Below are 10,937 nucleotides of genomic sequence, written 5' to 3' on the forward strand. Positions count from 1 at the left end.
AATCGTCTACTCATTTCCCTGAAGGAGGTGAAACTTAAACAGAAGGGGGTTTGTTTGTTTTAACTTATTTCAGTTTTTGTTTGTTTTAGCTTAAGCCTTTTATTCAAATATAATATACATATAGAAAAGTGCACAGCTCTGATTTCACAAACTGAACACACCCATGTAACCAGCACCAAGATTAAGAAAGAGAACATTCCTGGCCTGACCTGTGGTGGCACAGTGAATAAAGCGTGGACCTGGAAATGCTGAGGTCGCCGGTTTGGCATATATGGGAGTTGATGCTTCCAGCTCCTCCCCCTTCCCTCTCTCTGTCTCTCCTCTCTCTCCCTCTCTGTCTTTCTCTCTCCCTCTCTCTCTCTCCTCTCTAAAAGTGAATAAATAAAATTTAAATTAAAAAAAAGACAATACAAAAACAAAAAGAGAAGAAAGGAGGAGAAAGGAGCAAGAGGAAGGAAGAGGGAACTAGGGGGAGAAAGTAGAAGTTTGGAGAGAATTGTGCTACCTGGTTGGCTACCAGAGAAACCCAACTGTGATACTCTTCTTATTCTTTTTCCAAGTGAGAGGCGGGGAGATAGATCCCACATGAGCCCTGGCTGGGATCCACCTGGCTACCCCTGTCTGGGGCTGATTCTCGCAATTAAATTATTCAATATTTTTAGTACCCGAGGCAGAAGCTCCACAGAGCCATCCTTAGTGCCTGGGGCCAATGTGCTCGAACCAATTGAGCCATGACTGTGGGAGAGGAAGAAAGAGAAAGAAAGAGAGAGAGAGAATGAGGAAAGGGAGGGGTGGAGAAGCAGGTGTTCACTTCTCCTGTGTGCCCTGACTGGGAATCGAACCTGGGCCAATGCTCTAGCACTGAGCCAACAGGCCAGGGCCTGTGATACTCTTCTTAAGCTTGTCTTCTTGTTTTCCCCTTGTTTCAGCCTCCCACTCTTCCCCCCACCCCATTGACCTGATTTTAAGATTGAAAGCACTCAGCCTCACCTGACTAGGTGGTGGCGCAGTGGATAGAGCGTTGGACTGGGATGTGGAGGACCCAGGTTCGCGACCCAGAGGTAGCCAGCTCGAGCGCGGGCTCATCTGGTTTGAACAAAGCTCACCAGCTTGAGCCCAAGGTCGCTGGCTTGAGCAAGGGGTCACTCAGTCTGCTGCAGCCCCACAGTCAAGGCACATATGAGAAAGCAATCAATGAACAACTAAGGTGTCGCAACGAAAAACTGATGATTGATGCTTCTCATCTCTTTTCGTTTCTGTCTGTCTGTCCCTATCTGTCCCTCTCTCTGGCTCTCTCTGTTTTTGCCACACACACACACACACACACACACACACACACAAAGAAAGCGCTCTGCCTCAATTCTCTCTCACAAGTCTTTAGGTGGCACATTAAATTTCATTAGTAACCCATTCTTTTCAGTTAAAATTGCTCCCTTTTGCTGAAATCTTTTAAAATACAAACTTTAAAATAAAAATACTACACCAAGGAGTAAACTGCTAATCAATGACTGAGACATAATAGATACTATGTAAATTTTCTTTGTGTCATTTTCTCCAAGACCTTCCCTAAGCCAATATTTCACAGTATAGCTGTTAAACTTAACCTGATCAATTTAATCCAAGTTTAAAATGGTAACTGATAATGTTGATTTGGTATCCACGGGGTAATATATTTGCACTTTAACCAAAACCTCAACGCAACAGAAGGCAGAGGTGAGATATGTATGGAAAGGCTCTCCCCCTACTCTCAGGGGGGAAATTATAAAAGACTTTACAATAGGCAAAAACATGACTGGGGAGTCTTTGAAGTTAATCTGACCAATGCCTTTCATCGTCTTTGAACTATTTTACAATTTGTAAGTTGAGAAAACTGATGGCCTTGCAAATGATTCTTACACATAAAAAAATAAATAGGCCCTGGCCGGTTGGCTCAGCGGTAGAGCGTCGGCCTAGCGTGCGGAGGACCCGGGTTCGATTCCCGGCCAGGGCACACAGGAGAAGCAACCATCTGCTTCTCCACCCCTCCGCCGCGCTTTCCTCTCTGTCTCTCTCTTCCCCTCCCGCAGCCAAGGCTCCATTGGAGCAAAGATGGCCCGGGCGCTGGGGATGGCTCTGTGGCCTCTGCCCCAGGCTCTAGAGTGGCTCTGGTCACAACATGGCGACGCCCCAGAGGGGCAGAGCATCGCCCCCTGGTGGGCAGAGCATCGCCCCTGGTGGGCGTGCCGGTGGATCCCGGTCGGGCGCATGCGGGAGTCTGTCTGACTGTCTCTCCCTGTTTCCAGCTTCAGAAAAAAATAAAAATAAAAAATAAATAAATAAATAAATAAATAAATAAATAAATTTTGTCCAGCGAGATACAATTGATTCCCACCCTGTGAAAAAAATAATTCAGCCCTGGCAAGATAGCTCAGTTGGTTAGAGCTTTGACCCGAAGATCAGAGGTGGCCAGTTCAATCCTCAGTGAAGATACATAGAGGAACAGATCAATTCCTGTCTCTCTAGCTCCCTTTTTCACTCTCTAAAATCAATTAATTTTTTTTTAATTTTTAAAGAAAAAAATACTTCTAAATGTATTTTAGGCCCTATAGATATTGATCAACTTTACATCTATTAGCAAATCCATTTCAGCAGTTGTAAATGCTCATATATGTGTCTGTCTTCAGATTCTCTGTTTTTTTTTTTCTTTCTTTCTTTTCTGAAGTTGGAAACAGGGAGGCAGTCAGACTCCCGCATGCTCCTGACCAGGATCCACCCGGCACACCCACCAGGGGGCGTTGCTCTGTTGCAACCAGAGCCAGTCTAGCGCCTGAGGCAGAGGCCATGGAGCCATCCTCAGTGCCCAGGCCATCTCTGCTCCAATGGAGCCTTGGCTGCGGGAGGGGAAGAGAGAGACAGAGAGAAAGGAGAGGGGGAGTGGTGGAGAAGCAGACGGGTGGCTCTCCTGTGTGCTCTGGCCAGGAATCGAACCCAGGACTTCCGCACGCCAGGCCGACGCTCTACCTTTAACGTCTTCTAGTTCCCTCATTTGTATGAGTTATGATTTTCCTTTTTTTTTTTTTTTTTTTTCTTTTTTTTTTGGTATTTTTCTGAAGCTGGAAACGGGTAGAGACAGTCAGACTCCCACATGCGCCCGACCGGGATCCACCCGGCACGCCCACCAGGAGCCACGCTCTGCCCCTCCGGGGTGTCACTCTGTCGCGACCAGAGCCACTCTAGCGCCTGGAGCAGAGGCCAAGGAGCCATCCCCAGCGCCCGGGCCATCTTTGCTCCAATGGAGCCTCGGCTGCAGGAGGGGAAGAGACAGAGAGGAAGGAGAGGGGGAGGGGTGGAGAAGCAGATGGGCGCTTCTCCTGTGTGCCCTGGCCGGGAATCGAACCCGGACTTCTGCACACCAGGCCAACGCTCTACCACTGAGCCAACCGGCCAGGGCATGATTTTACTTTTTTGAGAATTCTTCTGAACACTGTCACCGTCACTTAATACTACTTTCCCTGGGCTACACTTAAGACCAGTCCTAAGAGTATAAATTTGTAATGGAGGCAGAGAGTTTAATTTCCTGGTATTCTCATTCTGGTCCATCAGAGGGTGCTAATGGCCTGTGTCTTAAACCCACATATTTCTCCAGTCTCACTTTTTTTTTATGGCCATCCATCTGTAAAATGTTACTTAAACCCTGACGAATTATACATTGTTATTTCCAGATATTTTGTCTCATACTCAAAAGAGTTAGGTCCTGCCCCCAAAATTCAGACATAATCAAGAGAAAAGACCAAAAGACAGAAAATAAACATATGAAAAGTTCAGGTCCTCTTCTCGCCTTACTTTATCCAGCAATCTGCTCTTCTCCTTGCTTTTCTGCAAATGGCACCACCCTTCACTCAGGAATTTGGGATTCATCCTTGGTTCTCCCCTCAACTTTGTTCACCACATCAGTATCATTCGTCTCTTCTCCATTCAGATGACCTCTGCCTAGATTCTCACAATCACACAGATCTGGCTGGCCTCCCTACCCACTCCAGTTCTATCTCTACGTGGCTACCACAGGAAAATCTTTCCAAACACCAACCCTAACAATACCATTTTCCTGCTTGAAATCAGAGGTTCCCATTCATCTTTATTAAACCCCAGTGCTTTAGCAAGACTTACAAGTCTCCTCAAGACCCCGGCAACCTGAACAGTGTCATGTGTTGCACCTCCACACAGGTTCCTCAATCAGCCTTATTTCAGTCTTTACTTAGAAAGTTTTCAAAAATAGATTTCCAGGCCCTGGCTGGTTGGCTCAGTGAATAGAGTGTCAACCTGGCATATAAACATGCCAGGTTCGATCCCCAGTCAGGAAACACAGAAGAAGTGACTATCTGCTTCGCTCCCTCTCCCCCTTCTCTCTCTCTTTCCTCTTGCAGCCAGTGGCTCGACTGGTGTCAACACAGGCCCCAGGCACTGAGGATAGCTCAGTTGCTCTGAGCATCTACCTCAGGTGCTAAAAATAGCTCAGCATCGAGCATCAGTCCTTGATGGGGGCTTCCAGGTAGATCCTTGGGGTGCATGTAGGAGTCCGTCTCACTATCTCCCCTTTTCTCACTTAAAAAAAAAAAGTAGGCCCTGGCCGGTTGGCTCAGTGGTACAGCATCAGCCTGGCGTGCAGAAGTCCCAGGTTCGATTCCCGACCAGGGCACACAGGAGAAGCGCCCGCCCATCTGCTTCTCCACCCCTCCCTCTCTCCTTCCTCTCTGTCTCTCTCTTCCCCTCCCGCAGCTGAGGCTCCATTGGAGCAAAAATGGCCCGAGCGCTGGGGATGGCTCCTTGGCCTCTGCCCCAGGCGCTGGAGTGGCTCTGGTTGCAACGGAGTGACGCCCCGGAAGGGCAGAGCATCGCCCCCTGGTGGGCGTGCCGGGTGGATCCCAGTCGGGCGCATGAGGGAGTCTGTCTGACTGTCTCTCCCGGTTTCTAGCTTCAGAAAAATACAAAAAAAAAAAAAAAAAAGTAAAAATATTTTTTTTTAATTTCCATACTGCAACCAGATATACTGATTCAACTGGGGTGAAATAGGGCTAAGTAAATCTGTATTTCTATAAAGTTTCCTGGGAACTTCTGTTCTAATCACGTAAATTTGAGAACCAAGGATTTATTTCATAGAGTTTGAGGTTCCGTGTCTTTTAACATGAGGCTCCCTGAAAAGGGCTTCTCCAACTTTTTTTTGTATTTTTCTGAAGTGAGAAGCGAGGAGGCAGAGAGACAGACTCCTGCATGCGCCCGACCAGAATCTATCCAGCAAGCCCACAAGGGGGTGATGCTCTGCCCATGTGGGGCGTTGCTCTGTTGCAACCAGAGCCACTCTAGTGCCTGAGGCGGAAGCCATGGAGCCATCAGCACCCTGGCCAACTTTGCTCCAATGGAGCTTTGGCTGTGGGAGGGGAAGAGAGAGAAGGGGGAGGTGGAGAAGCAGATGGGTGCTTCTCCTGTGTGCCCTTGCCGGAAATCGAACCCGGGACTTCCCCCTTGGATATTCCTACAGTTCCTTCAAATATCATTTCCTCCAGGAAGCTGCCTTTAATACCATGCTCCAGTGTAAACTGTCTTTATCTCTTAACTCTTCACTCATCTCTGAAAACTTGAAAACAAAGGCTGTCTTTATCTTTGCTTCCACAGTGCCTAGCACACTACCTAGCACAGGGGTCCCCAAACTTTTTACACAGGGGGCCAGTTCACTGTAACCTCAGACCGTTGGAGGGCTGGACTATAAAAAAACTATGAACAATTTCCTATGTACACTGCACATATCTTATTTTAAAGTAAAAAAACAAAACAGGAACAAATACAATATTTAAAGTAAAGAACGAGTAAATTTAAATCAACAAACTGACCAGTATTTCAATGGGAACTATGGGCCTGCTTTTGGCTAATGAGATGGTCAATGTGCTCCTCTCGCTGACCACCAATGAAAGAGGTGCCCCTTCCGGAAGTGCAGCGGGGGCTGGATAAATGGCCTCAGGGGGCCGCATGCGGGCCCACATCCGTAGTTTGGGGACCCCTGACCTAGCATATAATGGCTACTTAATTAAATTTGCTGGATGAAAGAGGAGTCTTGCTAGGCTAGCAGGGTCTCACTCCCTCTGGGCACTTGTCACTCTTGCTATAATTTCTCTTTCCCTTTTTCATGTCTCCAGTCATGTGTCAGCCACCCTCTAACGTTTTATAAGATAGTATGGTCCTCTAAATTGACTTCCTTTCCTCCTTCCCAAAGCCAATCTCTAACCTTCCTATTTATCCTCCTAGTCTCACCTTAAGTACTACCTAGTCTGAAACATGCCTCTACCAACTCAGCCAGAAATGATCTTTTAAACACATACATACAACTCATTTGGTGTCATACGTTACCTAGTATTATAGTTGTTCCTACAAAACTAAGGCACACAGTGTGGCGCCTTACATACTTAAATACATCGGTGAGACCTACAGCTCATTCCTAATACATATATAGGACAGTCATCCAGTCCTAACCTCCTTCCCTATCATTATGCTCTGAGACCTCAGCATTTGACTTCACATTTACTTGATTACATAGTCAGTGGCTATTATAGTGATGTCATATTTGCCACCAATTACTACTATCATAGGCTAGAGCTCATGATAACCTATAATTTCCTCACCTTCCTAGACACAAACTCAAATCTGCCTCTCACTGCAACCTCCTGCTTTTCTGCCTCTCTAAGTCATTCCTATCACTTCCCCAATCTTACTGTGTCTTTCCTAAAGAGGTCAGCTATTTCAACAAACCAGCAAACCAATCCAGACTTCCTCATTGTCCTCTCTCCTCTGTTCCTTCTTTACCAGTCCTTTTGTCCCAGTTAACTCTGGCTGTCTGTTTTCTTCATTCCAAGGCAGCCAAGAATTATTGACTGAAATCACAAAGTCATGCTGGTTGGGGCTTCTTACCACAAACTAATACTTATCTAATCAGGTAGATCTTTCTTGCTGTCTTGAATCATTGCTATTTTCTGTAGTGCTGTTTCTACCCCCCATTTCTCCTAGATCTTCTATCCACCCAGTTATCCTTTATATTCGCAAAAGGTAGACCACACCTAACCTGTGATGGTGAAGTGGATAAAGCATCGACCTGGAATGTTGTTGCCGGTTCAAATCCCTGGGCTTGCTCAGTCAAGGCACATACAAGAAGCAACTACAATGATTGATGCTTCCTGTTCCTCCACCTCCCCTTTCTCTCTCTCTCTCCTCTCTCTAAAAATCAATAAATAAAATCATGGAAAAAAAACAACAACTCATGCCCTGGCCAATGACTCAGCAGTAGAGCATCAATTTGCCATGTGGAAGGCCTGGGTTTGATTCCTGATCAAGGAACAAAGGAGAGGTGACCATCTACTTCTCCACCCCTCTCCCTCCTCCATCTCTCTCTCTCTCTTTCTCTTCTTCCTCCTCCTGCAGCCATGGCTTGATTGATTCAAGTGCTTTGGCCCCAGGCACTGAAGATGGCTTCCTGGAGCCTCTGCTGCTAGAAATGGCTTAGTTGCGAGAAGCCCAGATGGGCAGAGAATCACAGAAGGGGTGCTGGGTGGATCTCGGTTGGGTGTGCAGGAGTCTGCACCCCTACTCTCACTTAAAAAAAATTCACACACATAAAGAAAGGTAGACCACAAGGGCATTTAATGTGACTTCCTTAAATGTTTAGCCATTTTAAATCTCTGTACATTTCCCTCCCAATTCTACCTTTCCGGTTGCCAAAGCAACTTCTATGCCTACCTCTTTTTCTTTTTCTTTTCTTTTCTTTTTTTTTGTATATTTTTGAAGTGAGAAGCAGGGAGGCAGAGAGAGACAGAGTCCCACATACGTCCGACTGGGATCCACCCAGCATGCCCACCAGGGGGCGATGCTCCGTTACAACCGGAGCCATTCTAGCGCCTGAGGCGGAGGCCATGGAGCCATCCTCAGTGCCCGGGCCAACTCTGCTCCAATGGAGCCCTGGCTGCAGGAAGGGAGAGAGAGAGAGAGAGAAAGGAGAGGGGGAAGGGTGGAGAAGCAGATGGGCGCTTCTCCTGTGTGCCCTGGCCAGGTTCCTGGGACTTCCATATGCCAGACCAACACTCAACCACTGAGCAAGCCAGGGCTGTATGTCTACCTCTTGATCTAATATTTCCTCTGAGACTTTCTTTCATCACTTCAAAGTAAATAATTACATTTTAGTTTCTCTATCAATTAGCCTCTTCCCCTTTTCTGAAAATAAGCTTGTGTTGCCTAAATCCCCAGCTGTTTCCTCTTCATTGCCCCAGTTTATTTGCTTTACTGTTAAATATTGCTACCACCTATGCACTCTTAACTACTTGCAGTTAGATTCTGTCCCCTCCATCTTTAACTTCTCTGTCACTTCTCACTTCTCTCTGGGTTCTTCTCCTTACCGCTCTATTTGTTTGTGTCCCTTGTCAATGTTTCTCCAAGTTTCTGTTTTTGGACCTCTTTATCTACTTTCTCCTTTGATGATTCCCTCTCCTTCCACAACTTTACTAATATTTATATGAAAAGGTCCAAATTTTATTCATATTTAGCTTCTACTTTTCTCCCAAACTGTAGATTTACATTTTTTTAGTGAGAGGAGGGGATTTAGTGAGACATGTGCCCCAACCGGTATCCACCCAGCAACCCCATCAGGGGCTGATGCTCTAATCAATCAAGGTATCCTGATGCCAATGCTTGGACCAACCAAGCCACTGGCTGCAAGAGGGAAAGAGAGAGAGAGAAAGGGGAGAGGGAGAGGGAGGGAAAGAGAAGCAGATGGTCGCTTCTCCTGTGTGCCCTAACCAGGGATTGAGCCTGGGATGTCCACACTATGGGCTGATGCCCTATCCACCGAGGCAACCAGCCAGGGTCAACATTTTCTAGAACACTAAAATTTTAGATATGGAGGAGTCCTCAGAGGTCATTTAATCAAAGTCTTCATTGTCTGGGTATCTCTACCAAATGACTCACTAACTTTTAAATAGGCAGCATTACCAAAATTGAACATCTCCTTTTCTGTCTGCTTCCAATTCCGTTCCTAAAACTCTCCTTCTTTTTTAAAAAAGATTTTTATTTATTTTGAGAGAGAGAGAGAAAGGCGAGGGGAAGAATCAGGAAGCATGATTTCATAGTTGTTTCTTGTATGTGCTTTGACGGGCAAGCCCGGGGTTTGGCGCCAGCGACCTCAGCATTCCAGGTCAATGCTTTATCCACTGTGCCACCACAGGTCAGGCACAACTCCTCTTCTTGAATTTATTGTTTTTCCCTGGCCAATTGCTCAATGGGTAGAGCACCTGCCCAGTATATGTACATCCCAGGTTCAACTCCCAGTCAGAGCACACAAGAGAAACGACCATCTGCTTCTTCTCTCTTACTCCCTCTCCCCCTTCTCTTCCTCTTCCCCTCTTGCAGCCAGTGGCTCGATTGGTTCAAGCTTGGCCCTGGGTACTGAGGATAGCTCAGTTGGTCTAAGCACACCAGCCTCAGGTGCTAAAAATAGCTCAGCACTCAAGCATCAACCCAAGATGAGGTTGCCAGCTGGATCCTGGTTAGGGCGCATGTGAGAGTCTGCCTTGCTATCTCTCCTCCTCTTGCTCTATCCACTGCGCAACAACAACAACAACAAATTATTGTTTCTACAATAGTCATCTTGAGGCACACAGCCTCCTTATTCCCTGTATTCAGTCAGCTACTATTCTAGTAGATTCCATTGCCACAGACTCTCAATTACACTCACCCATCTCTAGTCTACCCATCTCTAGTCTAGTATCTTTCTACTATGAATTCTGAATTATTTTTGGTCATTACTACCAAATTAATCTTCCTAAAGAGCAGTCTGACCTGCCACTCTATGGCCTAAAAACCTTAGATGTCTCTCATAGATTACTAAATTATTCACAAGTTTCTTATCTTAGCATTCAAAGTCCTCCATGTTCTGAACTCAATTCTATTTTTCCAACCTTCATGCTGTGCCCATCACCGGAAATATTCATCCTTCCTTTATCTTCACCTGGCAAACTCCTAAATTCTTTAAAGCTATTTGAAATAAAGGTATTTGAAATAAATACCACTTCCATCACAGTCTTATTTTTTACCCGCCACTGTGAGCCTTCCCTTGAACCCCATATCACATTACTAAAAGTTTTATTTACTTATTTATTTTTTTTTAATTTTTTTTAATTCATTTTTAGAGAGGACAGAGAGAGGGAGAGAGAGAGAGACAGAGAGAGAGAGAAGGGGGGAGGAGCTGGAAGCATCAACTCCCATATGTGCCTTGACCAGGCAAGCCCAGGGTTTCGAACCGGCGACCTCAGCATTTCCAGGTCTACGTTTTATCCACTGCGCCACCACAGGTCAGGCTACTTATTTATTTTAACAGTGACAGAGAGAGACAGGAACAGAGAGAGATGAGAAGCATCAATCATTAGTTTTTTGTTGCGACACCTTAGTTGTTCATTGATTGCTTTCTCATATGTGCCTTGACCATGGGGCTGCAGCAGACCAAGTAACACCTTGCTGGAGCCACCGACCTTGGGTCCAAGCTAGTGAGCTTTTGCTCAAACCAGATGAGCCCGCGCTCAAGCTGGCAATCTCAGGGTCTCGAACCTGGGTCGTCTGCATCCCAGTCCGATGCTCTATCCACTGCGCCACCACCTGGTCAGGCTAAATGTTTTATTTTAATGGTTACCAATTTTGCCTTGTATGATAATTTGTGTATTCCAGTGCTTCATAAACTTTTCCATTAGAAGTGCACCTGATTATACAGAAAAATGAACAGATAGCCTAGACTATGTGTCACAAAAAGCTGCCATGAAAATTAAATTTTAAATAAATTTTGCAGTCGTATTAGTATTAGACTGTTTGTTTTTAGTATAAAAAGGACGTGACTGGCCCTGGCCATTAGCTCAGTTGGTTAGAGCACCGTCAGA

This window comes from Saccopteryx bilineata, chromosome 3, assembly GCF_036850765.1.
Source record: "Saccopteryx bilineata isolate mSacBil1 chromosome 3, mSacBil1_pri_phased_curated, whole genome shotgun sequence".
NCBI classification, from domain to species: Eukaryota; Metazoa; Chordata; class Mammalia; order Chiroptera; family Emballonuridae; genus Saccopteryx; species Saccopteryx bilineata.